Source organism: Corvus brachyrhynchos, unplaced genomic scaffold (genome assembly GCF_000691975.1).
Source record: "Corvus brachyrhynchos isolate BGI_N302 unplaced genomic scaffold, ASM69197v1 scaffold83, whole genome shotgun sequence".
NCBI classification, from domain to species: Eukaryota; Metazoa; Chordata; class Aves; order Passeriformes; family Corvidae; genus Corvus; species Corvus brachyrhynchos.
In genome coordinates, this window is record NW_008238464.1 from 5,073,736 (window position 1) to 5,097,470 (window position 23,735).

The window sequence follows — 23,735 nt, forward strand, 5'->3', positions numbered from 1 at the left end:
ACCCCCCCCCCCCCCCCCCCCCCGTCTGAGCCATCAGCTCTCATGAAAATCTGGAAAGCCTCATGTCCATACCAAGGTACTATGCTGCCCAGATTGGATGACAATGTTATAACAGCTGGTTTGACCTGATAGTTGTTCAGTTGTTCTTTATTGTACTGGAGAAGTGAAGATATATAGTAGCTGTCATGGGGTGTATAAATATTTTACAAATAATGAACCAACACACAAAGTCCTTACTCAATTATTATTTGGGCAAAATTCTTTTGTTCTTATAAATAAAGCTGGATTTGGCCTCAAAGCACTTATTCTACAGAACTGTTATTAGAAAACAATCACTGCAAATGCAATTATTTTCAGGGCAGCACAGAAAAGAATGCCCTATTCCCCAAGCAGAGATCAAACCAAATGATTAGGAAAAAAACCCAAAGAACACTCCAGAATGATTTGGTGAGTAATCAAAAGTAACAGAAAACACAATCTATGCCAGTGTATATTATTCCACTTCAAACACAATAGCAAAATGAAATGCAAAAGCAAAGCAAAGGTAGACGGGGACATGTGAGTTGTGTCTTATTATCAATCTGTATAAGGAATCACTGGTAAAAGGCAGAATATGTAAATACATATCTTTTAAAAGCTGAAAGAATGAAAGGGGAAATGGCATGGCAATCCATGGGCTGTTTCTGTCAGCACGCAATTTTCATAAATATATGTTTTATGTAATCTGCTTTTGAGGAATTTTCTTTTCCAAATTTGGGTGTGACAAATGCTTCAATCAATTTATATCAAGCCACAAGGATTCTGTGAACAATCGATTCCTGTTGGACATCCCTCTGCCATAAGTACTTATTCTTAAAATCTTTTATTCATTGCAGTATTCTCCACTGGGTCCTCCCTACCAGTTTATTAAGGGCCAATCTTAATAAGCAGTCACCATAAAGTTACCATAAGTACCATAAATACTTTAAACATCAGACATGAAAAATGGCGAGTGACTAAGATACCACTGTGTGTGAACACTTTAAAAAGCTACTACCTGTAGCACTGAGACCTGGCCAAAACACAGTTTTGGGATTTGCTGTAAATTTCCTCCTCCTTCACTTGGTTCAAGTCCCAGCTGAACACCTGGAAGGGTGGATAACCACTAAAGCTAAAGGATTGTGTTTTTAGAGAAATGAATTAGACACCAACAAAACTAGGGCCAAAGGAGAAGATCAAACATGCCCCTTAGGGGTATGCTGTTCTGGAATAACCTCCTCTGGGTGTAATAAGTTTGGGCAGCAGGGTCTGCAGGTGCTCTGTGTGGAAGGGGAGGATAGGAACTTCCTGGGATGCACATAATGGGTCTAGCCAGCTCTGACCAAGGTGTGAGAGATGCCAGGGCAAAGATATCCCCAAGGAACTGCAGCCATTGGTGACCCACAACAGAGTAGAGGAAAGCTAGTAAGAAGCAGAAGTTAACAGAAAGAAACCAGCACTCATGGAGCAGCAAGCCAAAACCATCATGCACACAATCCAAACAACCTGCACTCCCTACGTCTTCACAGAAGACATTGGGAAAGTCTGAGTGTAACTGCAGCAAAAATAAGGGAATTTGACATGAGGATGAGAGAAGAGTGTTTGTCTGAAGTTGAGCCTGGGGAAAGAAAAGCTTCTAATTTAAATGTTTGATTGTATTATTTATTTCCTTTTTTTTTTTTTAATGCCAAAACTTGTGATCAGAAGCTTGTGTTAATTAAACACAACAATTGGATTATTGTATCAAAAAGATTAAACTAAGTACAAATTGCACAAGACAAGGCAGTTTTGCCTGCAATGGCTGCCAGTAGCAGCAGCAGGACCAGAGAACCTGTGCTTACAATACTCAGTCTTGTCACCTACAGCGCAAAAAGCTCCCACAGAGAGTACCTGCTGTCACCTGCCAAGCTGAGTCTCATTTGCAGGGTAAACAAACTTGGAGGTTAATGCTTAGAAGGAGGGCCTAAGACCAGCACAAGGCTGGGTCTTAGTGTGCCAGAAAGGAATAAGTCACTGGAAAGAAAGCCCTCAGGAGCGTGTCTTGCTGCCTTTGCACCTATTGGAAAACCAAAAGGTTTAATGTGCAACCTTTGCTTCTGGACAAAAGTACTGCAGCAGTACCCGCATTGTCAAATCTTTTAACTCCATTTATTGATGTCAAAATGCATTGGAAACCAATCTGTCTTTCTAAGATAGTGGCATATATAAAACCATCAGCAGGACTGTGCCTCCTTTGCTACACTGCACTCCTATCTTTAAATAACGTTTTTCTGTGACAGCAAGGCAGCAGACTTGGTGACCAAGGATCTCTCTTCTAATCCTGCTTGTTCTATGCCTGTGATCAGGTTGCTTTCACTGGCAACAACATATACATTCCTCTTAGGGTAAAAATATCACTCAGAAAGAACTAAGTAATAGGACAGAAATCTGCTTCAGGATAAATGTGGACCTTTCTTAAGTATCTATTGGGGCAAAGAAAAGTTATCCAGGATAATGAATATTGCTTCTCCTTGAGGTGCATGGAAGTGCAATCACTTTTTTGGAGCTGGTCTCTGGCATGGTAATGCCCTCAAAGAAATCCTCTGTGGGAATATAAAAGCAAGTGCCAGCCTCCAAGGGAGCAGCCAGCAACATGTCAGAAACTGACTGACATCAGTGGCAGGGTAGTATGGAAGTGATAAGAATGGAAATAACCAAATTAGTGTTTAAGGCCACTCTACATGGTATCAGCTTTTCTTTGAGTGGGAGGTATGAATGTTCCCTGAGCTTCCAGGGAAGAGGGAATACTTTCAGCATTTTGCCCAAAGGTTCAACAGACCCATGTGAATCGCCTTAGCCTTATCCCAGAGATTAAGTTAGCCAGCTGTTATCAAAGGCTGACACTGACAAAGTTAAGTGCACATGGGTTTTGGACACAGTGGAGCAATGCTGGAAATAACCAGGTTATTTTACGCATTTCCATAAAAGTGAGAAGTCTGCAAGTATGAAACACAGGTCCATTGCTTTGAACTTTTTTTGATAGCAGTTTGGATGCCAAAACAAATCTATGGATTCCTGAGTACCTTGGACCTTGGATGTTTTTCAAGGCACTTTTTCCCCGCAAGCCTTATTCTCACTGCACTATTCTTACTGACAGATTCTAGACTTAATATCTGAGGGGAAAACAGGGAAAGTGTTACCAGAAGGATCTGGAACTGTAGTACTACAGAACACAGTCCTGTAGTACTGTGAAGGTCCAGACTATTGACTTCTACGTGCTTCTCTGCATATCTCCCTGGTAATTATGTTTCACTCTTTCTCTCTCATAGTATTCTCTCACCAGCCTGCCCAATTCTTAAATTTCTAATTGGCTTCTCTTTGTACCAGTATATCTGAATTATCACCCCATATTTCTGAACTGCCACTCTAAGTCTGCAAGTACAACCTAAAAAACTGGCTTCCTATATGAAAACATGCAGCACAGTATTCCTTATGAGAAGTAAATAATAGGTTTTTAGGTTTTAGTCTTGGACACAAGGAGATATTGATATGATCTATTATGACAGAGATTTAATTTTCACTACTATCAATTAAAACACCACTCTTAAATCAGGAATGAAGAGTCTTAATAAACACTAAGATAAAAAACGACTTATCATGTCTTTCATTTTGATGTATGTACTTAATATTCTCTTTCATCACTGCAAGAAGATAGTGATCTTGCCAAAAGCTAGAGCAGCAAAGGGAGTGGGACTGATAAAGAGCCGCTGCTCTCCAGCTAACTGAGGAGTTTCTTTAGCTGCAAGATCTTATTAAGACTGTACCTTGAGCTTCTAAAAAAATTTAATCTAGGTGCCTCTTGGGGAGAGGCAACAAACACTGCGTGATGGGCTGCTGTTCTTTTTCTCTAGTTCCCACAGCATAAAATAAGCAAAACCAATTAGATCTTTCATGCAAAACAACAGCAGAGATTGCCGTGTGGTGAGATCCATGGCTGACTTGGCAATGCTGATGGCAGGGTGAGAATCTGGCACTGCAGAGACTCAGATTTAGCTTGAAGCAAAAATAAAAGGTAAAATTCATCAAAAAGGGTACATTTGGGAATGGATGACTGGAGAGAATGGATGAGGTTGCTGGCTGAAGCCTGACCTGCTTTGGTAATGACCAAGCAACTTTATTATCTGGATGTTTCACATGATCTATTAGGTTCATATTGTGTTCAAACTTCTATGCAAGCTGTAAGTAAACAGAGAAACTCTGAACAATTGATCAATTTGATCTTCATAGCAGAAGCTCTGATTCTTCAGCTTAACAGTTTTCTTCTATTAATTGACTCAAATGTTCTCCTCTATAATAGGATATATGCAACAATCGCTCTTATGGTGATTATAACTTCACAGTACTGACACTGTAATTGTGATTCAAAATGCACTTTCAAGTCCCTAATTTCAAACACTTCTGTCATAAGGAAAAAGACATCCTCCAATCTCATAAAACAAATTTTATTTTTGTTTACCACTTTTTAAATATCACAACTTGACCAGCCTGCTGTCAGGGAGAAACCGGGGATGGCGGCTCCCAAAGAACAAGGGAGCTGAGGCTGAAAAACCAGCTAGCATGGTAGGAGCCTTCTGCAGTATCCAAGAGAGGTAAGCATGGCAGGTCCTGAGAGAGCAGCCAGCTTGGACCAAGAGTTTGGATATCACCCTGATTTGGATATCAGGGTGTGGTGATGAGGCAGATACTGGCTCAAGCTAGGAAGTCAATCAAAAGATTGAGATCAGGTCTGATGAAAACAAATGGAGTAAGACAGGCAGTTATCTCCCAGGCAAGTCCACAGTGACAAGAAAAGTCCTAGGTCAAGCTGGGAGGTCAGCCCAGGGGTCAGAGTCCAGATCAGCAGGTCCCATCACCAGGCAGAGGAATGGCTGTGGCTGAGCTGGGGACCAGTGCTCCTCTGACACAGTGGGCAGAGAATGGATGCTGAGGGCTGAACAAAACCAGCTCCTGGGCCCAGGAGCAAGAGTGGGGATGAAAGCCCCAGGTGAGTTTGGTTGGAGCCCAATAAAGAATATTAATGACCTCAGGGCCCTGACAGACATTTCATCATGCCCTCAAGCAAACACCAAAATCAATACTACAAGCATTGTCTTTCACATTTGTATTTTTGTAACATATATCAAAACAAACAAAAATAACCCCCTTAAAAAGCCTACTCTCTCTACAAAGAATTTTGCAATCTGACACACATGTATTTAGCTTAATGTATTTTATTCATATTTATTCATTCGTTCTGTAATGTCCTTTATCTATTAACCAATAATAGATAACAACAAAAGATTATAATGCAACTGAGCAGGAATCTTCCAATATGATCCTTTGACTCCCATGAAACCAGCAGAGCTAATGAAGATATCGACATCCAGCAATTCAGCTACTGCACATCAGTGCACATCTGCACCAATCCAAACGGGAAACTTCAAATCAGGCATCACAGCAGTCGTACAGATGCCAGATCAGGTCTGAAAGCAAATTGACCACTTCGGTACAATCGGTGTTATAGTTCTGCTACTTCCAGCTGTAGTCTGGAGATCCCTGCATCATCATAGAGATGTATTCCACTGAGCTTTGCTTAGACTAAAAAACAGCAGGAGGGTTTTTTTGCCATCTCTGGCTTTGTTTTGAATACTGAGTCTGTTTCAAAACTGTGAACACCATCTAAAATTCCATGTTTTTCCAATCAACATCTTTGGTTACAATGCATTTAAAATTAAGCTGTTTTTCATAAGAAACTTACCTCAGCTATCTATGCTATACTTTGTGTAAAAAGAATGTCATCCAGAGAGTCTGTAGAGGCTTGTATTTTATATATGGTGATTACAAATACAGAAATCCAAATATTTTAATGTATCAGTCTTTAATGGCTAGGAGGCAGGACATTATATCCAATGCCATCTCCACAGTTAAAAGATATCACCTAATTTTTGTGGAAGAGAAAGAAAAGAGATGAAAAATCTATTTTAGCTTAATGTTAGCAATGATAAATACTGTCCTTCAGGATACAACTGAATGTTTATCTTTCTGCCTTTGCTTGAGGCAAGATGATGGGGTGAGTCACAGCACTAGGAAGGATGAGTTTGGGATTCATGGAAATGTTTGATGTTTGATGGCAGCTTTTGTCAGTCCAATGTTATAGTCCTTGTTTTTTTTAACTGCATCATGTGCAACCAGGTGCAACCAATTCAGATAAGCCTGTTGCCATAAGTGTAAATATCTTAAAAATTGAATAGCTGAAAAGAGAAAACTAAAGGCATAAAAGTCTTCATATGTACAAGAGGGTTTGAGTTACAGCTCCTGGAGGAAAAATAGCTCTAAGTCTCAAACTTAGACAGGAATATTTACTGGTTTGTTTTAGTTTCAATTGTAAGTATATTTCTTATGAAAGAGAAAAGTCTGATACATCAGTGATGAACTACTGCACAGATGCATCTTCCTTCCACCGTGCTCAGTTTTACACCAGGATAACTCCATTTATTTACAGTAAATTTCTTGCTGAAAATGATGGTTAAAACTCATAAAAATAAATTGCCTAACATTTTCTGTTAAAAAATATTTGGGGGGCATTTTCTAGAGAAACTCCTGCTGTTGACATTACTCAGATCTTTCTAAACCATCTGGGCTCAGGAAACGCTCTTTTAAATTCTTTTCAGATTTAGCTGGCACTTAAAAATAAAAAATCTAATTCTCATATTTGAATTGTGATTCCAGCTCATGCCAAAGAGTGGATGGACATAAACATTCCAGTCTCACTGAGGGTCCTCAAAGCCACCAAACGAAGCTCACCTCAGGTGAAGCAGCAGAGCAGTGCACCAGGCATGCTCTCAGGAGGCAGGTGGCTCAGCAGCCCAGCGTGGTGCAGGGTGACAGCTCCTCCTTGGGTTAGTTCTTTGCATCAGGTGGCAGCAGCTTATTTTGAAGTTCAGGCACTGACATGCCATGATGTGTTGCTAGGCTTCCTATTGCCTCCTACTAAAACAGTGGACGAAATTATGTTCAGCTCATACCCTCACAGCAAAAGAACTACTCAGCATAAGTTGCCAAATCAAAAATTTGGAAGGCAGCAGATGCCAAATACAGTTTTCATGCTGCTTTTACACTTTCTGTATCTATGCTACCATCTTAATTGTTTTGTAACATCCCATGTTTCCAAAAACACCTACTTTATTCAACACACATATCAGGGAATTCATTTGTAATTATTTAGTGAATGCTGCTATTAGGAAGTTTGCTGAAAGCAAAGTAAAAGACTTGGGAAAGCAAAGAAAGGCACTGGTGTTAGAACAGGTGTCCTGATATTAAAATTAACTGTATTTTCTCCATGTCTTTGCCATTTGCAGACTATTGAGAAAACTAAAACAAATTACAGCAAAGCATGAAGAGCCAGAAAAAGCTCTGGGTTTGTCTGTGTTGTATTCAGGATCACTAGGAGCAACTGGGAACAGAGCTGACCATTTCCTATTGCAGCACACACCTACAATATGGCTGTTCAGAGTCTCTGACAATAGACAAGCATAGACAAGATGAAGCAGCAAAGAGCTCGCAAAGGGAAGGCTCTGTCATTACTCCACAGGGGCAATGACAATTCTGAGGGATGAGAACACGCTGTGGGGCACCTCACAAACTGGTTCTTACACTCCATTTGAATACACTGAGAGGCTTTGGAGAACATCATGACTCATTTCTAGCCTGCACAATTGTTTACAACTCCATGCTGAGTAGTACTAAATGGAAAAGTTTGCATGCCCCTGGACCTCATTCCAACGTGAAGCTGAAACTTGTCTAGGGAAGACACTAAAACCCATGAGCTGGAATCATTCCAAAGCTACAGGAGGTCATCATCATCTGAATTAGTGAAGATAAGACACTTTTAATCTTCGTTTGCTCTTTATAATTGTGGATTTTTATTAACACAGTTAATGGTCATGAAACTAGGACATCCATGAATGGGCCCTCGAAGGACATGTGAAACAGAGAGGACTTTGAAACATCCCAGTGTGGGAAAAGGGCAGAGCACACCAGAAGAATGAACTGTGGTTGCAGGCAGCATGTCAGTCTGCATTACCTTTCCATGCTTGGTGTTACATAGGAAGAGAGAACATAAGTGAAAAGCATTGGGAAACAAAAGAGAAACAGCAAGTGAAGGAAGTGGAACACTGATAAAGAACAGAATAAGAAGAAGATGTAAAAGTGACAGAGAACCCATCTAATTTCCTCCTCTCTCTCATCAATCAGAAAAAATTCTGTGTCATTTTCATGTGTAGGTTCTGATTACCTTCCTGTTCATAATTTTGACTTTGTTCCTGCTTTCCCCACCATGAAAAAGTAAAAGCCACAGCACTGTTAGAATACAACATCAAACTGGGCCCAAAATAACAGCAAAGACCCACTGAATGGATTCTTGCAGTATCAGCATAAAACCATATCCTTGGCTGGCAAATGCTTTAGCCTGAGTGATCCCACTGAATCATTTGTATAAATGAGTGTTTGTCATTGCCCACAAAATTTCACAGATAAGTCCTCATTGAAACATGTAACATATACACATTACACTACAGGTAGAAAAGCAGACAAAAAGAAAAACAAAACAAAAATCCCAAACAAAACAACAACCAACCAACAACAAACCAAACAAATCTGCGTACCTTGTGTAGATTTACATAACTCCACACAGACTTCACTCCCTAACTGTATTAATTTGCACTGGTTGCAGATCAGCCTGAGACCTTTCTACCTGAAGCTTACAGATGAAAATTCTCATTCTGCATTTCTTGCATTCCTGAAATTCACATTCAATTAAGAATTTATGAAAGGAAGGCTTAAAGCCTAAATTGAACCATTAATTCTCTCTTGTGCTAACAGATCATAGCAAATTAGAGAGAAAGGAAACAAGACAAGGAACAAAAGGACTTTTTTTTGTGGAACATAAATTATCTTTGACTATACGCTCCTTGGGAGGTGGGAAAGGCCATTATTGATTGTTAAAGTATTGGGTGTGGAACAAAGACTAATGGTAAAACCCTGTAGTTTTTGCTAATATTAAATCATCAATACCATGTACCTTGAACAGCAGCTCAGAGAGAGAACTATATGCCCAAACTCTACTGTAATTTTTGTAACTGCATTAACTGTCCTAATAAGGGATGTTATTATCTCCCCTGTCCTGGTTTTCAGCTAGGGTAGAATTAATTTCTTCTCAGGAGCTGTCACAGTGCTGTGTTTTGGATTTGGAACGAGACTGGTGTTGATAACACACATGTTTTGGGTTTTTTGCTAAGTCTTGTTTATCCAAAGTCAAGGACTTTTTCTCCCTTGTCTCATGCTCTGCCAATGAGGAGGGAGCATAGCTGGGACAGATGACCCTGGCCAAAGGGATATTCCACACCACAGAACAGAATGCCTAGTATGTGAACTAGGGGGAGTTACCTGGAAAAGGCCAATCTGTGTTCAGGAAAGAGCATCTGACATTGGTCAGCAGGTGCTATGCAACTGTATTGTGCAGCACTTGGTTTCTTCCTTTTATTTTCATCATTACTATTATTTACCATTATTATTATTTTCCTTTATTTTAAATTATTAAACTCTCCTTATCTCAACTTACAGGTTGAACTTTTATTCTCCTCTCAATTCCACCAGGGTTGAGGTGGAAGAAAGGGAATATTGGACAAGCTGTGTGATGTTTGATCTCCAGCTGGGCTTAAAACCACAACATCCCCACAAACATTCCTCAGTAAGAGGCAAACTGCATATATGTGTATATGTTCTTGTTATCTTAGTAGTCTTTCTTGCTGGAGCTGTATGACTGCCTTACAAGAAAAGTTTGAAAAGCAGCTCAGCAATGGCTAGGAGGAAAAGTGGAGAAAGGAGATTGAAAAAGGAGAGATGGAGACTTGTGAATGCATTTTGGATCCGTTAGTGAAAATGCAACTGAAAATCTACAAAAGATTGCTGAAGAACTAGTAGGGATAGGGAACTGATGGTCATATTTGAGATAAGGAGAAACTGCTGCTCTTGGTCTGAACTTTTTTTGTGGAAACTGTATTTGCTGACCTGTAGGAGAAAGGGAACAACTCCCTCTCATGTCTTCCTGAGCAAGTCTTCCAGCCTGGCATTATCAGAAGTGGGAGGCTTGGTGAAAGGCAAGGACAAAGGTAGATGCCACTTTCTGAAGGGAACTGCCCCCACAAGCTGCAGAGTCAGGAGAAGAGAACAGGTGTCAGGGGGAATGGTAAAAAGAGGAGTTTGTCTGGCTGCAAGATGAAACGAGTGTTGTGACCAAGGCAACAGCTTGCAGAGCCATGGGACCAGGCCATCTCCATGCCAGTGTGGAAGGAAAGACCACATGCCATATATATCTATAGTCAATGCTGTTGTGACACTGCAGTTGTGACACTGTCCAGGAGCCCAAGAGGGACACTAGTAACAAACCCACTGGTTCTCCAACACCATATTTCAGTCCATGCATATGCTCACCATTAATTTTAAACAATTGAGATGTTTACACCTAATGTAGTCAGATGACACACTTGTAGTCAAAAGAGCAAAACCAGTACTATTAGCACACAACTTATGTGAGTTATTCTAGGCACCTGTAGTATGGCGAATCACACTTCGAAAGTGCCTATTCTTCCTGTTGCTTCCAAAGGAAACTCAGTTTGCATAGATGGTGAAATATTTCTATGTTTGGTGAGGTGAATCTAAACTTTTCAGCCCCTCTCCTTAGTCATTCGCTGTAAAATATGTCAGATGTGTGTGAAGGAGTAGTTCCGTAGTTATCCATTTCAGTCATAGACTGTATCTCCTCAGCTTAATCATATGAGACAGCCCAGTCATTTTGATTATGCTCTTTGCCTGACTGAAATGGCTAAATCTTGTTTGCATGTAACTGCGAGCTCTGCAGCTGGAGCAACAGCTTCAGCACACATTATGCAGGTGCCTGTACCCATTATGAAAGGAAAGTTTTCAATCATTTAAGCTATGTGGTTAAAATTGTATCTGAAAAACTATTAATTAATCACTCTGCATAGGCATGCCATTCATCTGCTCAGAGCCCAATTAAAGTACACAATCGAAGACTATTAATGAACAATGCCTTAAATGCTGAGCAGAACACTTATGGCTTGATAAATAGTCCCATTTTATTGGGCACTCTTTTTAAATGCACCATTTGAATACAGATAAAAGCGGAGTCAGTTGACTTGCAGATGTTGCTTTCATTAATGGATTAATGTGATGTGTAATAGATTATACTGATTTCCATTAAATCAAACTTCAATAGATTAGCTGACATATTTGAGAAACTTAGTCATTTTCTATGTAATGATGACAAGATGACTCATCAGCATGACACTTTATAGACAGAAGTAGCACTTTTGTGCACTGTTGGCAGACAGTTGGCTCCTGTACCACCTCTACAGCTTGGTTTTACTTTGAGGTTGACTGATTGATCCTATTTAATCTTGTTCAGTGTAACAACAGTGACCAGAGGTGAGGGGAACATGGTCTTAGAAGCTTTCCATTTGTGAGCTTTCCTCCACACTCCCCTCAGTGACAGTCACGTCTGTCTGGCTCTGGGTATAACCACTTGTACCTCCTCGGAGAAATGTAGCTCAAGGCCAAGTTCAACACAAGACTTTTTAAATCCTTATTACTGGCATCAGTGCAATATAACAGGAGGCCAAAGAATTTTTTCTCTTAAGAAGTTGGTGCTGACATATAAACATGAAAAGTAACCTTAAAATAACTAGAAAAGATAACCCATTTTTAAAAAGTTTTTTGTACTATTTTTCTGCAGTTTATTTTCCTTTAATGGTTTGGTGCACTTTTTCACCTACTTCCCTTAAAATTTTGGTATGCAAGATAAGCAATACTCTGTGATTTTTTGGTATAATCTTGCACTGTGTACTGACTACAGGGACAAAGTAGAAAAGTGTATACCATAGGGTTGTTCAAACAATAGGTGTCCTTGAAGAAAGTATTTCTCTCTTAAGGGAAATGCACTGATGAGATAAAGCCACATTACAAATAAATATTCATAGTTCCAGCATGCTCCTAGATATAGCCTTACACATTATTTTAAAGGACAAAATCTCCTAAGGTTCAAGGTAGGCATCCTCTGTTATCATCCTGAACATCCATCTCACCACTGCAGGACTGCAAAGATTCTTATTACTGCACAGCATTATTAAGAGAAAAGTCCCTGTACTGTAAAAAACATGAACTATCTTCATTTTTCACACTAAAGGATCACCAGTGAAGTCCCTTTTTTAAGATCTGAGATGCAACTATTTAGACAAAAGATACATTTTGAAGGGAGGCAAGAGCCTTTTAAACCTTTACATCTAAGAGTTTATGCAATATCTTCAAAAGGAGAAACTATATCTTAAGGAAACCTTGACAAAAAAAATGAGACAAAAAATCTATGGCAATTTTGTACAGTCATAACCATATGAGTTAGTTTCTTTTTAACCTCAGACTATTTTACACTAGGTTCCTGCACATGTATTTATCCAGCAGTAGTACAAATGCACATGGGGATTTACAAATAGGTTCATTATTGGGCCCAACTCAGCTTCCACAGGTATATGCAGAGATGCAGATCCAGTGTGAATGAAATGGCTTTTTCCAGGTGGCATAAAACACACATTCCAGTATTTGTATATTGTCATGGGGTTATATCCCCACTTACTAACCATTTCCCATCTTCCCTCAAAGCAAATCTACATCTCATATTTGTCATCCACTTCACTAAGAGAAGGTTTACAGAACATTGAGCACTTCAAAAATCCTGCCCCAAAGGAAAAGTTTGTATTGTGATATCTCAAAGTCAGGATCAGTGGGGACTACAAATATATCAGGCTAGGTTTATAAGTACCTTTATTTTGTGTGTCCTTTCAGATTCATTTAAGAAAATAAACCTAGGATTTTGCAATTTATTTCATTTGTTGAGAAAAATTTAAATGTGACAATTTCATCTCTGCGACTTTCCTTATTCTTTGGAGACAGCACTCTCTGTCTCATTTGGTTAATACCCTCATCAACATGTTTTATGTTTATCAAAGTATCCCAGTGGGCTGGACACATGTAGTGGATGGCTTGGTGAGCCTTGTGTCCTTCACCCCGTGCTTATTGGGATGTTAAATCTTCTTCATATCCCCAGTGCATCAGCCATTAGTTTGGAGGCATATTTTAAAGCTTTTATTCACAGAAGCCTAAAGCATGATCAAAAGTTGTCTGAAATCATCAAGGTCTCTGCTGGCTCCTTCACCACTTCAGAAGATGCTCTTGTCAGCATGGTCTGACTCATCAGTCTATTCTCACACTGATGGTTCATTAGAACAAAATAAATGAAAGATCCCATGGATCTGGCAAGTCAAGATTTTATAGCCAGTGTGTGTTCTGCATATAGTACTCACTCACAGAAACTGGACAAAAAATCCCTCTTTCCTTTTTTCAAGGCAAAATGAATTTCTCTGTTATAATTCTGTTTCTTTTCTTCAGTCTCCAGGCTGGCATCTGGTGTCTTAGATTACTAGAAGGACCTTGAGGCAGAAGGTCAGCCAGGGGCACTGCTGGGGACTTCAGTAGCACAACACAGCTGCAAAATCTCCTTTGCTGGCAAACCATCAGCTGTCTAGACCTGCCAAGGGGTGGCAGTGAAAGGATGGACGGGAGACGTGCTGATTATTCTCTCAGCAGCATCCACTTAGCACATCTTTTATGATGAGCTTGGAAAGGTCTTGTGCATCACTAAGTCACCCTATCCTATACAGTCTAACAGAAGAAGCTAAGAGTTGAGTAAACCTAACTTACCCTTTCATCTCCACAAGCAGTCTCCAACGAGTAGCATTTGGAGTCATGCCCTGGATGAGGCCAGACTCATTGCACAAAAATTGTGTTTATCTTATTGCTTGGTCAATTTTCCAGTTGGGTGAAATCCACTCAATATAGACTGTTACAATGTTAAAATACAAGTAAAATCACCTTATAAAATTATTATTTTCTTGCATTGAACACATTAATAACAAATACATTGGAAGCATTGCTCTGTACCAGACCTTTGTTGTCAAAAGGGGTTAGCACACTCAGCTTTAGCAGAAAGCCCCACAGTACAGAGTTTAAATTAGCATCCCATTGTTGAGAGAGGGATCCAAGAGCAGGAGGGGCAACGTAGAACAAGACCCCATAGTCCAGACTTGGGATAACTACAGCTGCAACATGTAAGAAAAGATGGTGAGATCTGACTGAAGAACTTTGCTATTATCCAGTTTCTAACATATGCCAATTTCTTTTCCTAAACCAGAAAAATATTCACCAATACTGATGAATAGAGATTTTTGAAATAGAAAGAGAAAACAAATAGATTTATTACAGACAGGACTTTTTTCCTCAATTTTCTTGTACAGAGTCTTGTGGATTACAAACAGTAAACAAGGCCCTATGCCTTCATACCACTCAAGCCCTGGGAAAAGAAAGGAAAGCCATTTCAGAATCATCCATCAAAAATGAAAGCACATAGTAAAGATGCAGTTTCCTGAGAAAAGTGTGTACTTTTAAATGAAAATGTGCTTTTGAAAGGGCAATTTATCAATCAAAAAACACTCTAAACTACCTTTGTGTTTTTATGCAGAAGACCATAAACACTTTATAAAGCTTGGATTAGGTACTTGTGGATACAATGAAGTACACAGAGGAGATGCTGTTGTTTCCCTGTTAATTTTCTGATTCTTAGGCAATGTTCTCTGCTTCCGACAGGATAATTTTTGTATTTTTGGCTCATTAAATTTACCAGAGAAGAGGTTCGACTTTGTATGAGATTCTTTGTATCATTCTACTCTTGATAAAAAATTTGGTATGACTTGTGTAGGTTTTTGTTTGCTTGAAGAGTGAGGGTTTAACAGTATATACTGTAGCACATATGATCCAAATTTGATTGTAAAGGAATTTTTTTATTTTCAGGTATCTGCTGCCAAACCTTACGGATTTCTGCATGCACTCCTCCCTTGTTAGCAACCATTAGAGCAAAGGAGTGACACAAAATATCAGGACACATTGTCATATTAAATGTTAGGACACGGCATATCTGTGCATATTCTGACAACAGTTATGGGTTAGAAATATATTCTAGGAAAATATTAAACAGCCCTATTACTCTGTGTCTCTTGGCTGATGTGAAATCAGACATGGGCTATGGATCTTTCTATTACACCAGCTGTTTATGTCAAGCTTGGGGCGGTCACAGCAATTAGCGTGAGTAATATTCATCATCTTTCCAACTCACTTACCATCGACTCTGGCAACAGCTCACACAAACGACATCAAAGGCAAAGTCTGCCTCAGATGGTTTATAAAAGCCTGGTCGTCCAGATGAACCCAAATGAATCATAAGTTCACAAGAAATTCCTTCAACTCCATTCTAGGGAAAGCAGTTTTGCTATTCATAGATTCAAACAATCATAGAACAGTTTGGGCCTTCGGAAGGGACCTTTAAAGGTCATCTAGCCCAACTCCCCTGCCATGGACATCTTCAATTTAATCAGGTCAGAGTCCCATCCAACCTGACCTTGAATGTTTTCAGTGTTGGGACATCTGTCATCTCTCTGGGCGACCTGTTACCTGTTTGTAAAAACTTTCTTCCTTATATGTAGTGTGAATAGACTATTCTTCAGTTTAAAACAACTACTCCTTGTCCCATTGCAACAGGCCATGCCAAAATGCCCATGTTTTTCTTATAAGACCCCTTTAAGTACTAAAAAGGCCACAGGGAGGGCTTTTTAGTAGGTTCTCTAGGCTGAACTATCCAAATTCTCTCAGTCTTTTCACATAGGAGAAGTTCCCTCTGATCATTGGACCCGGTCCTCCAGACCCACTTCAACAGGTCTGTGTCATTATTGTGTTGAGGACCCCAGACATGGGTGCAGCACTGCAGGTGGGGTCTCATGAGAGCAGGTAGACGAAGAGAATCATGTCCCTTGCCCATGCTGCTTTGGATGAAGCCCAGGACACTGTTGCCTTTCTGGGCTGCAAGCACGCATTGCTGGCTCATGTCCAGCCTCTCATCTACCAATATCCCCACGTCCTTCTTGGCAGGGCTGCTCTTGATCTGTTCTTCCCCCAGCCTGTATTGATACCAAGGGTGCCCCCATCCCAGCACAGGACCTTGCAGCTGGCCTTGCTGAACATCATGAGGTTCACAGAGACCCGCTCGATACATGAGAGACAAAGCAATGATGGATAGAGAAACAATATAAGAAGACGTAATCAGGGAATGGTTTAATATTAAAGGTAAAATACCAAGTAAAAAAAATTCTAGAAGCGTAGGCTGGACACCTGTTTAACTATTCTCCTGAGGCCATTTTTTCTGGAGTCATCACGGTAAATTTGGTGTTTATTTTGGCAGGGCAGAATTCTTTTGCAGGAAGAATTGGAAAGACAAAGAAAAACGCTAAGTACAGTAAGTGATCTAAGGCTAAGAAAGTAATGAACCCCCTTAATGAACCAAGAAGTTTTAATTTCTTTGTTTAAAGAAAAATTCAATTCACCTATATTCTGTATATCAAGGAATATTTTGCCTGACACACACAGAGTTGAAGAGCTCCTGTGTACTGCTATAAATGAAAAGATTAACATATCGTCTTCTCAAAGGCACAGTGAACAGCTGTGTATTGAGAATATCCATTAAAAAGATATCTAACACAGAATTAATTTTTGTTCATTATAAATTCATAATAGGCAAGTCTGTACTTTTCATGCTGACTCTAGTTTTATGCTGTCAGAGCTTTTTAACTATGCTACATTGCCTCAGCACTTCATTTTACTGCAGACTGATTGTGTTTCTCGAATGGCTCTATAATTCCTCAAAAAAATCATCCCATGGCAACAAAACAAATAGATTTTTATGGAGGTATTTTTTCCCCAAAGTAAGTTAAAAAAAATCTTTTGAAGGCAGCTAGCTTTTGAAAGATTTTGTGTGTGTTTGTTCCTCACTGGTTCATTCTACCTTTCCACGGAGGTAAAAAAGGCAAAAAATTTTCTTCTAAGCACAGACCAATAGGCCAAAAGGTTTTACCTTTAAAGTACATAACTATTCACATCATGAACATGATTTTAATACACAAAGTCTTGCATTTGTAAATATTTCCATGTATCACTTTAAAGAGCTCCAATAGCATTCTTTTAATACTGGTTTGTTTTCAGTTTTAGAGTCCCTGTAGACTGCCCACATTTCCTGAGGAGAACCTTCAGGGATATTCTTGTTCACACATTAGGATGAACATTTGAGCCTTGAAATGTCCTCTGGGGTGATTCAACAAACAAGTTTAAGAGTATCCCGTGCTTGGAAAACATTGCAGAAGCCATTACATAGCCCAAACAGCAGTACAGCATGGGCTCCTTTCCCAGGGGACTTGTTCACTCATGCCTGGCACATCTCTTCAAAAAAAGACTCTGTTTATCTGGTATACCTCACAATGCAAGTGTCTCAGTGATCTTGTCTGATGTCTTTGTCCTGGGCAACAGCCACTGTTTCTGGTCCTCACTGGGAAACAATTATGTATCTACGGTGTCACCTTGTCTCCTGCTGTACCCCAGGGCAGGACATTAGCTCCTGAACTCACACCACCTGTATGAGGTGACGGGGCCTAATTCCTCCTTCATCATTTTCTTCCCCTGCACTTAAAAGGTTCTCTTGGAGCCTCTGGCATGACCAAATCCCAGAAGGGTTTTCAGGGGCAAATTGAGGACATTCCAGTGGTCTGGGACCCATCGGGCAGACCAAGTCCATGTGAGTGTGTCCAGATTTGCCAGTCCTTGCTTTAGCTGCCAAGAAGACACAGATAAGTCTAGTGGGAGCAGTGGGAAGTGCTGGTAGACCAGGAGGGTCCAAGTAATTTCATTCTGTAAACCCACACATTCTCTTTGATGCAATGCATTGTTTTATACAAAGCTGCAGGGTGGTCATCACAGGATGTGGGTTACACAGCTGAGTCAAGCTGGAATGAAAACACCTGCAGCTGCTCCAGGAACATCTAAGGATGCCATGCCAGAGGTACGCCCTCGTGCCCAGCAGCAGCGGGGGCGTAAGCACTGTGCTTATGGCAGGTTTACAGCAGGATGTTCTGCACTGAGGAAGCTTCACAGAGTGAGTCTTTGGGCGAACCTTAGGCTGGTGTGGACATAGACCCTTGGAGACTGCTTAACACACCCTGCAGTAAGGAGAAGTCTGCAGTTATGTTTGCAGGGCTGGAAGCAGTGGCACAGTGTTTATGGCATAGGTCCTAGTGAAAGGAATGGAGCACACCCCTTCCCTGAGACAACTGCCGGTGATCACACCCTTCTGGGAGCACAGCGCACAAGATCTTGCAGATCTGCCCAGTTCCAGTGCCCAGATCCCTGGTCCCAAGGCCAACTGCAGTTAGGATGTAGAGTTATAGGATGAGTTAAGAGGGTTAGAGCTGTAAGGTTAAACCTCAATTCAATGGGAACAATTTTATAGTTCGGTCAGTCAGTCAGCTCTTCCTATTGGTTTGCATGGACATTTACAGGCATGAGTCTGAAGTTTTCAGGAGAAAAATTCAGTTTGGAAATAGCTGCAGGGAGATTTTGGCAGCAATAAATACACACAGCCTTGCTAACAATTTTTCTTCTGAGTCACATTGCAGAAAACAAAAGATAATTAAAGGTAGTTAGAGGCTGACAAATACTGTTTCAGAAAGCAATGTGTAATGATGGCTGAGACGGTTCAGTGATTGAACTGCCTTTGTAAACATACAGTCTGCCCTCAGGCCTCAATCTTCTGGGTTGAACATATTTGTCAACAGCCTACCAGCACTTTTCAGGTGGCATTTGGCACTACTCAGAATTGGGTATTAGAGCCATGTTTGTGGCAATGATATATTGCATTTATGAAGTCAAATCACTCTTCCAGCAAACTTACAATGATATTGTACTGCACAGACTCTGTGACATACATATTTCCCTGACTTCAGCATATTTAGCATTCTTTGTGTACATTGCTTTGCTGGATAGGGTTGTCTGATCACAGAAATTAATTTTCAAAGGTATTTTAACTTACGTATGGAAAGCAGAATCTAGATTCACAGACTCTAAAATTCCATGGATTTAAAAATTAAAGAGCGAGAGAGAGAGGACTCTATTTCTGAATGTTTTCTGCTGTCTAGAGCATGAATGAAAGACACCAAAATGCTTTGGGAAGTGCTTTATTTTCAAACTTCTGACCTATTTTGTTGCCCAGGTAACCTTCAGCTGAACTCATAAGCTGGACTTGAGAATCTCATGTAAGATATCTGCATTAATTTGTTTCGATTCAACCAATCCCCAAAATAGGCTGAGTATTTTTCATGAAATTCCTGTAAACCTCCATATTTTCAATAATCATAAGTCTCCTTTGACAGTGGGGAAAGTTGCCATGATACTTGGATATGTCTGTATAATCAGATTTTCATCATCTTTCAGCAAAGAAATTTTTCTACTCTTGCAGGAGGTGTGTGTGGTGAAACAAAGAGGTCTGTCTCCAGAAAATACAAGACAGTTCCCCATGAAAGAGGAGTAGCAGGAAAACATGAAGGAGGCAATGGTGATCCATAAAGCACTTTCTAGAATAATTACTAGTAATTCTTGATTACACTGCCAGGAAGTTCAAGATGTAGTGAAGGGTCACTGATGCAAAACTGAAGAAGTGAAGAAGCAAGCAGATTTATGCAATTTTAGTCAGCTGAATTAGCTAGAGGAATTAAATGCAAATGTGGGTATTTTTTCCCTCCCTGAATTTATAGTATTGAATAGAAATCAAACTGACAGTTACTTCTTGCTATTCTGCTTCTTTCTTTTTGTCTGCTGCATGTTTTGTAAACTATATTGAGCAGGGTGAATAAATATGATGATCACCAAGTAAGCATCACTCCCTTGTTTCCACCTCATGTTCTCTTTGAATGGGTTTTTCTCTGGACTGCTTTTTTCTTAAAGTGAGAGCACACACATAAGTAAGAGCAAGGAATACAAAAAGGCAACTTAATGTGGCCAATGATCAATATTCAAGACTATCAAACATGGTCTCTAAAAATGCCTATTAAATGTAATTACATCAATAAAAGAGAAAGTTCCCATCTGCCTGCCCACCAGTCCCATGACTCTGCAAAAGGAAGAAGGTGGTTACTACAACTGTGAGAAGTTCATGAAGAGATTCTTCCTTTCCATCTGATTTTATGTGTTTGTTTTTTTAAGCCAAACTTCTTTCAAATGTTCCACAGCATCAGGGAAGAGAGGAAAGGTGGGGACAATAAATTAAATCTTGTTGTTGTGAGCAAGCATGAACGGTACCTGTGTATTTTAAGGAAGAGAAATCAGGGTGAGAATGCACTGCACGATTAAGCCTGCCCAGGCACCAGCATCTGAAGTGACTCACCTGTTTATCCCACTTCTACACATCGATGCAATAAGCTGTAGAATGCAGTCCATTATATCAGGAGAATATTGTCAGATTCCTGACTTAAATATGTGTGGCTTCAGTTCTGCATAGCCCTGAGAAAGATCCATTCCCCTCTCTACATGTAGCAGAAAAAAGTGGATGAAAATTACATGCCAGCATGATATTGGGAGGAAATATAAGAGGAAAATAAACTAAATGGGAAGTGAATTATATGAAGACCCTTACTTTAGAGCACACTTTCTTAAATACACTGGTGAAAGACCAAACTTTCCTCTCTCTCTGGTTTATGATTCATTGAACTCTTACTCCTGATCTAATATTATCTATCAGCCTGGGTCAAATTCTGACTTCAGCAATTCAGGTGAAAATTTAAAGCCATCTGAAGTATTTCTGCAAATAGTAATGGATTTCTTGTGGATGTATAGGGGTGTAAATTGAATAAAGTTCTGGTCAACATCTATACCTGACATCCACCTGTTCTAGGATCTCAAACTACAAGTGTTGGTCTAGAAGCCATCCAGTTTCATTATTAGCATTGTTTTAATTGTTTTAGGACCCAAAATATTCTGCTTTTCAGACCAGCAGAAGACATAGAGTTGCTCCTGTGGTGTAAAGTAAAAAAGACAAAGGGTGATTGAAAGAAACATAACACATAATCCAAGAGATGTCTGTAGTAAAGAGAGTTTTATCAGAAATGTATTGTCCTATTTTAATTATCATTTTTAAGCTTATTCCTAAGCTTATTTTAAGCTTATTATTCCTAAGGAATTGGAGCAAGGTGATTAGTCATTGACTTAGTGGTCAGTTATGCAGGGAAAGTGTTGAGAGTTCTATTGTCTTAATCCTTACCTTGCTATGCGTGAGGGACTCCAGTAAGGCAGTGTAACCTCTGTAGTTTCACTATGGTCTTTAAAGGGTTGAGTTCAAGTTCCAACCTTGGTATTATTTAATTAAAAAGTCAATCAACCATGAGACATACACTCATTGGAAAGCAGGCTTCATTAATTCTGAAACTGATATTCATAAACAAATTGATTTTCCCTCTCTGGTTTTCTTTCCATGGATCAATTCTCACACCCTTCTGACCATCCACACCAATAAATCATCTTTACACACAGGGTAAATCAGCTTTACATCCTCCCTCCTGAATTTAACAGATTTGAGCCTTAGTTTCAAAACCACTTTTGGATCTTGTTAGTTAAAATCAAAACTATGGGTTTGAGCACGGTAATGAAAAGCCCTGTCTCAACATTTTCCCATCGCAATCCTGACTGCTGTTGGTGCAGAACATGCGTGCACTGGGGAAGTTTGCTCTCTTGTCTTGCAGAATGAAAGTTATGCCTTGCCCTAGTATTATAAGTAGCTCTCCTTGTGCAAATTTCCTTGTGATAGGCAGGCCTTAAAGATCAAGACATGCAACCACTGGTCTTCATTCCAAACACCCTGAAAACTGGCAGGGTCCACCAAGCTTGACAGTTCTGTGTCAAAGAAAGGTTATATGTCATTACTGTTTTACAGAAAGTTTTGCTGCAGCCAAAGAGGTGACCTCACCATAATTTAAGTATATTCATATATAGCTTATAATAGAAAAGTTGGCAGTGCAGTGAGGACTTCTGCAATTTGTGGATTAGTGTAGGCTGTCAGTCGACTTGGGACTGAAGGAAAGTATTTGGAAAGGTAATATCAATATTCGACTGCATTTGGTAAAGCCAGCTTGGGTGTTTACAAAACCTTCCATCATGTGTTTCAATGAAACATAGACAGATTTTTGAATCCCTGAGGAGAAAAGTGCTCAAGGAGTCTCTGCACAGCAAATGTAAAGTACATTTGAATAATACTGTTGTTCTGATAGTTCTAGCTGAATAGTTCTAGCAGAAGCAGTTCCAGCATATATCCCTTCATGCTATGAAAACATGTATTTCCAGATCTCAGCGATTAAGGTAAGAAAGTTTGAGGGTGTTTTTTGCCAGAATATGCACGAGGCTAGATTAAAGTTGAACAGTGTTTTTGATCCTTTCTCAAGCAGTGCTTTGCATATCTGTGTTCCACTCCCAATCTGTCAGATGGTTTTCCATTATTAAAATTTTCTTGGCATGGCAGCCATCCATAAACTACATCTCTCTGTAGAACAGTTTTAAATTGGTTAATATTTCATTCTTCTTAAAGTAATAGTTACCACTTGTATACAAAAGGAGAATTCAATATAAGGTGCTGAGGAGAAAGTCCAGCCCAGATGGCATTTAAATGCTTTACTAAGATTCTGTTTCTTCTACTGTTCCAGAAAGACTCATTGCTCTCCCCCACTTTCTTCCTGTACATGTCTGGGTGACATTTACTGCTGGCTGCTTCACTTTCAGCCACATACTAGTTCCTGGGACAGTTCTTTCCCATCTGACTTTCCTATTGTATATACATCTGACAAACAAAAGCACATCTGATTTTGTTTATAAAGAGCCCTGTCATTCAAGGGTTTTTTTCATGCTCCTTGGAACCTGGCTAGTTCCAGCCATCTTGAGTGGAATGCAGGGATCATGCCACCGGGAGATAATGAGAAGGGAATAAAGTTATCACAATCCAGTTGACAAAATTGCAGTATTTCGGAGTATAGCCTTTCTTCTTGGATTCTCTGAGGAAACCACCTTGCTTTCTCCTGTCACTTCAAGCACTGGAATACAATACAGGGATGGAAGGGGAACCCTGAATCCTTGAGCTAATGTCTGAACAGTGCTCTTAAGATAGCTTTCCTTCTCACACTGCCTTAAATGCATAACTAAGGTTCAGAGCAGAGCAAGAGTTTGCACTGGTCCACTTTGCAAGTAAGTACGCGAATTGAGAGGTGCTGAGGCATGGACTAAAGCAAGGTCACACCAGCTCTAGCAGAGCTTTATTTTGTTCTCAAGGCCTACGGAGAAATTCCATAGGAAAGATTAGTTGAGACCCTCCAGACAAGAGGTTTAAGTAAAAAGAAGAGTAGGTGGAATGAAAATTTTGTAAGAAGGAACAGATTTATTTTGGCTGCCCTGTATTTGTGGGCTGCTTGAAGAAGATGAGAATGCGGAGGAGGTGGCTGGGATGATGAGCAAAGGGTGCTAACATAGGAGAATTCAGGTGTTGTTAGAAGACCATCTTTACCCAAGAACCACATCTAAAAATTGCAAGCATTAATAATTGCTTTCTACACCTCAAAGGACTGTGGTAGATTAAAGTTAGCTGAATGACAGTTGCCCCTCTAGCC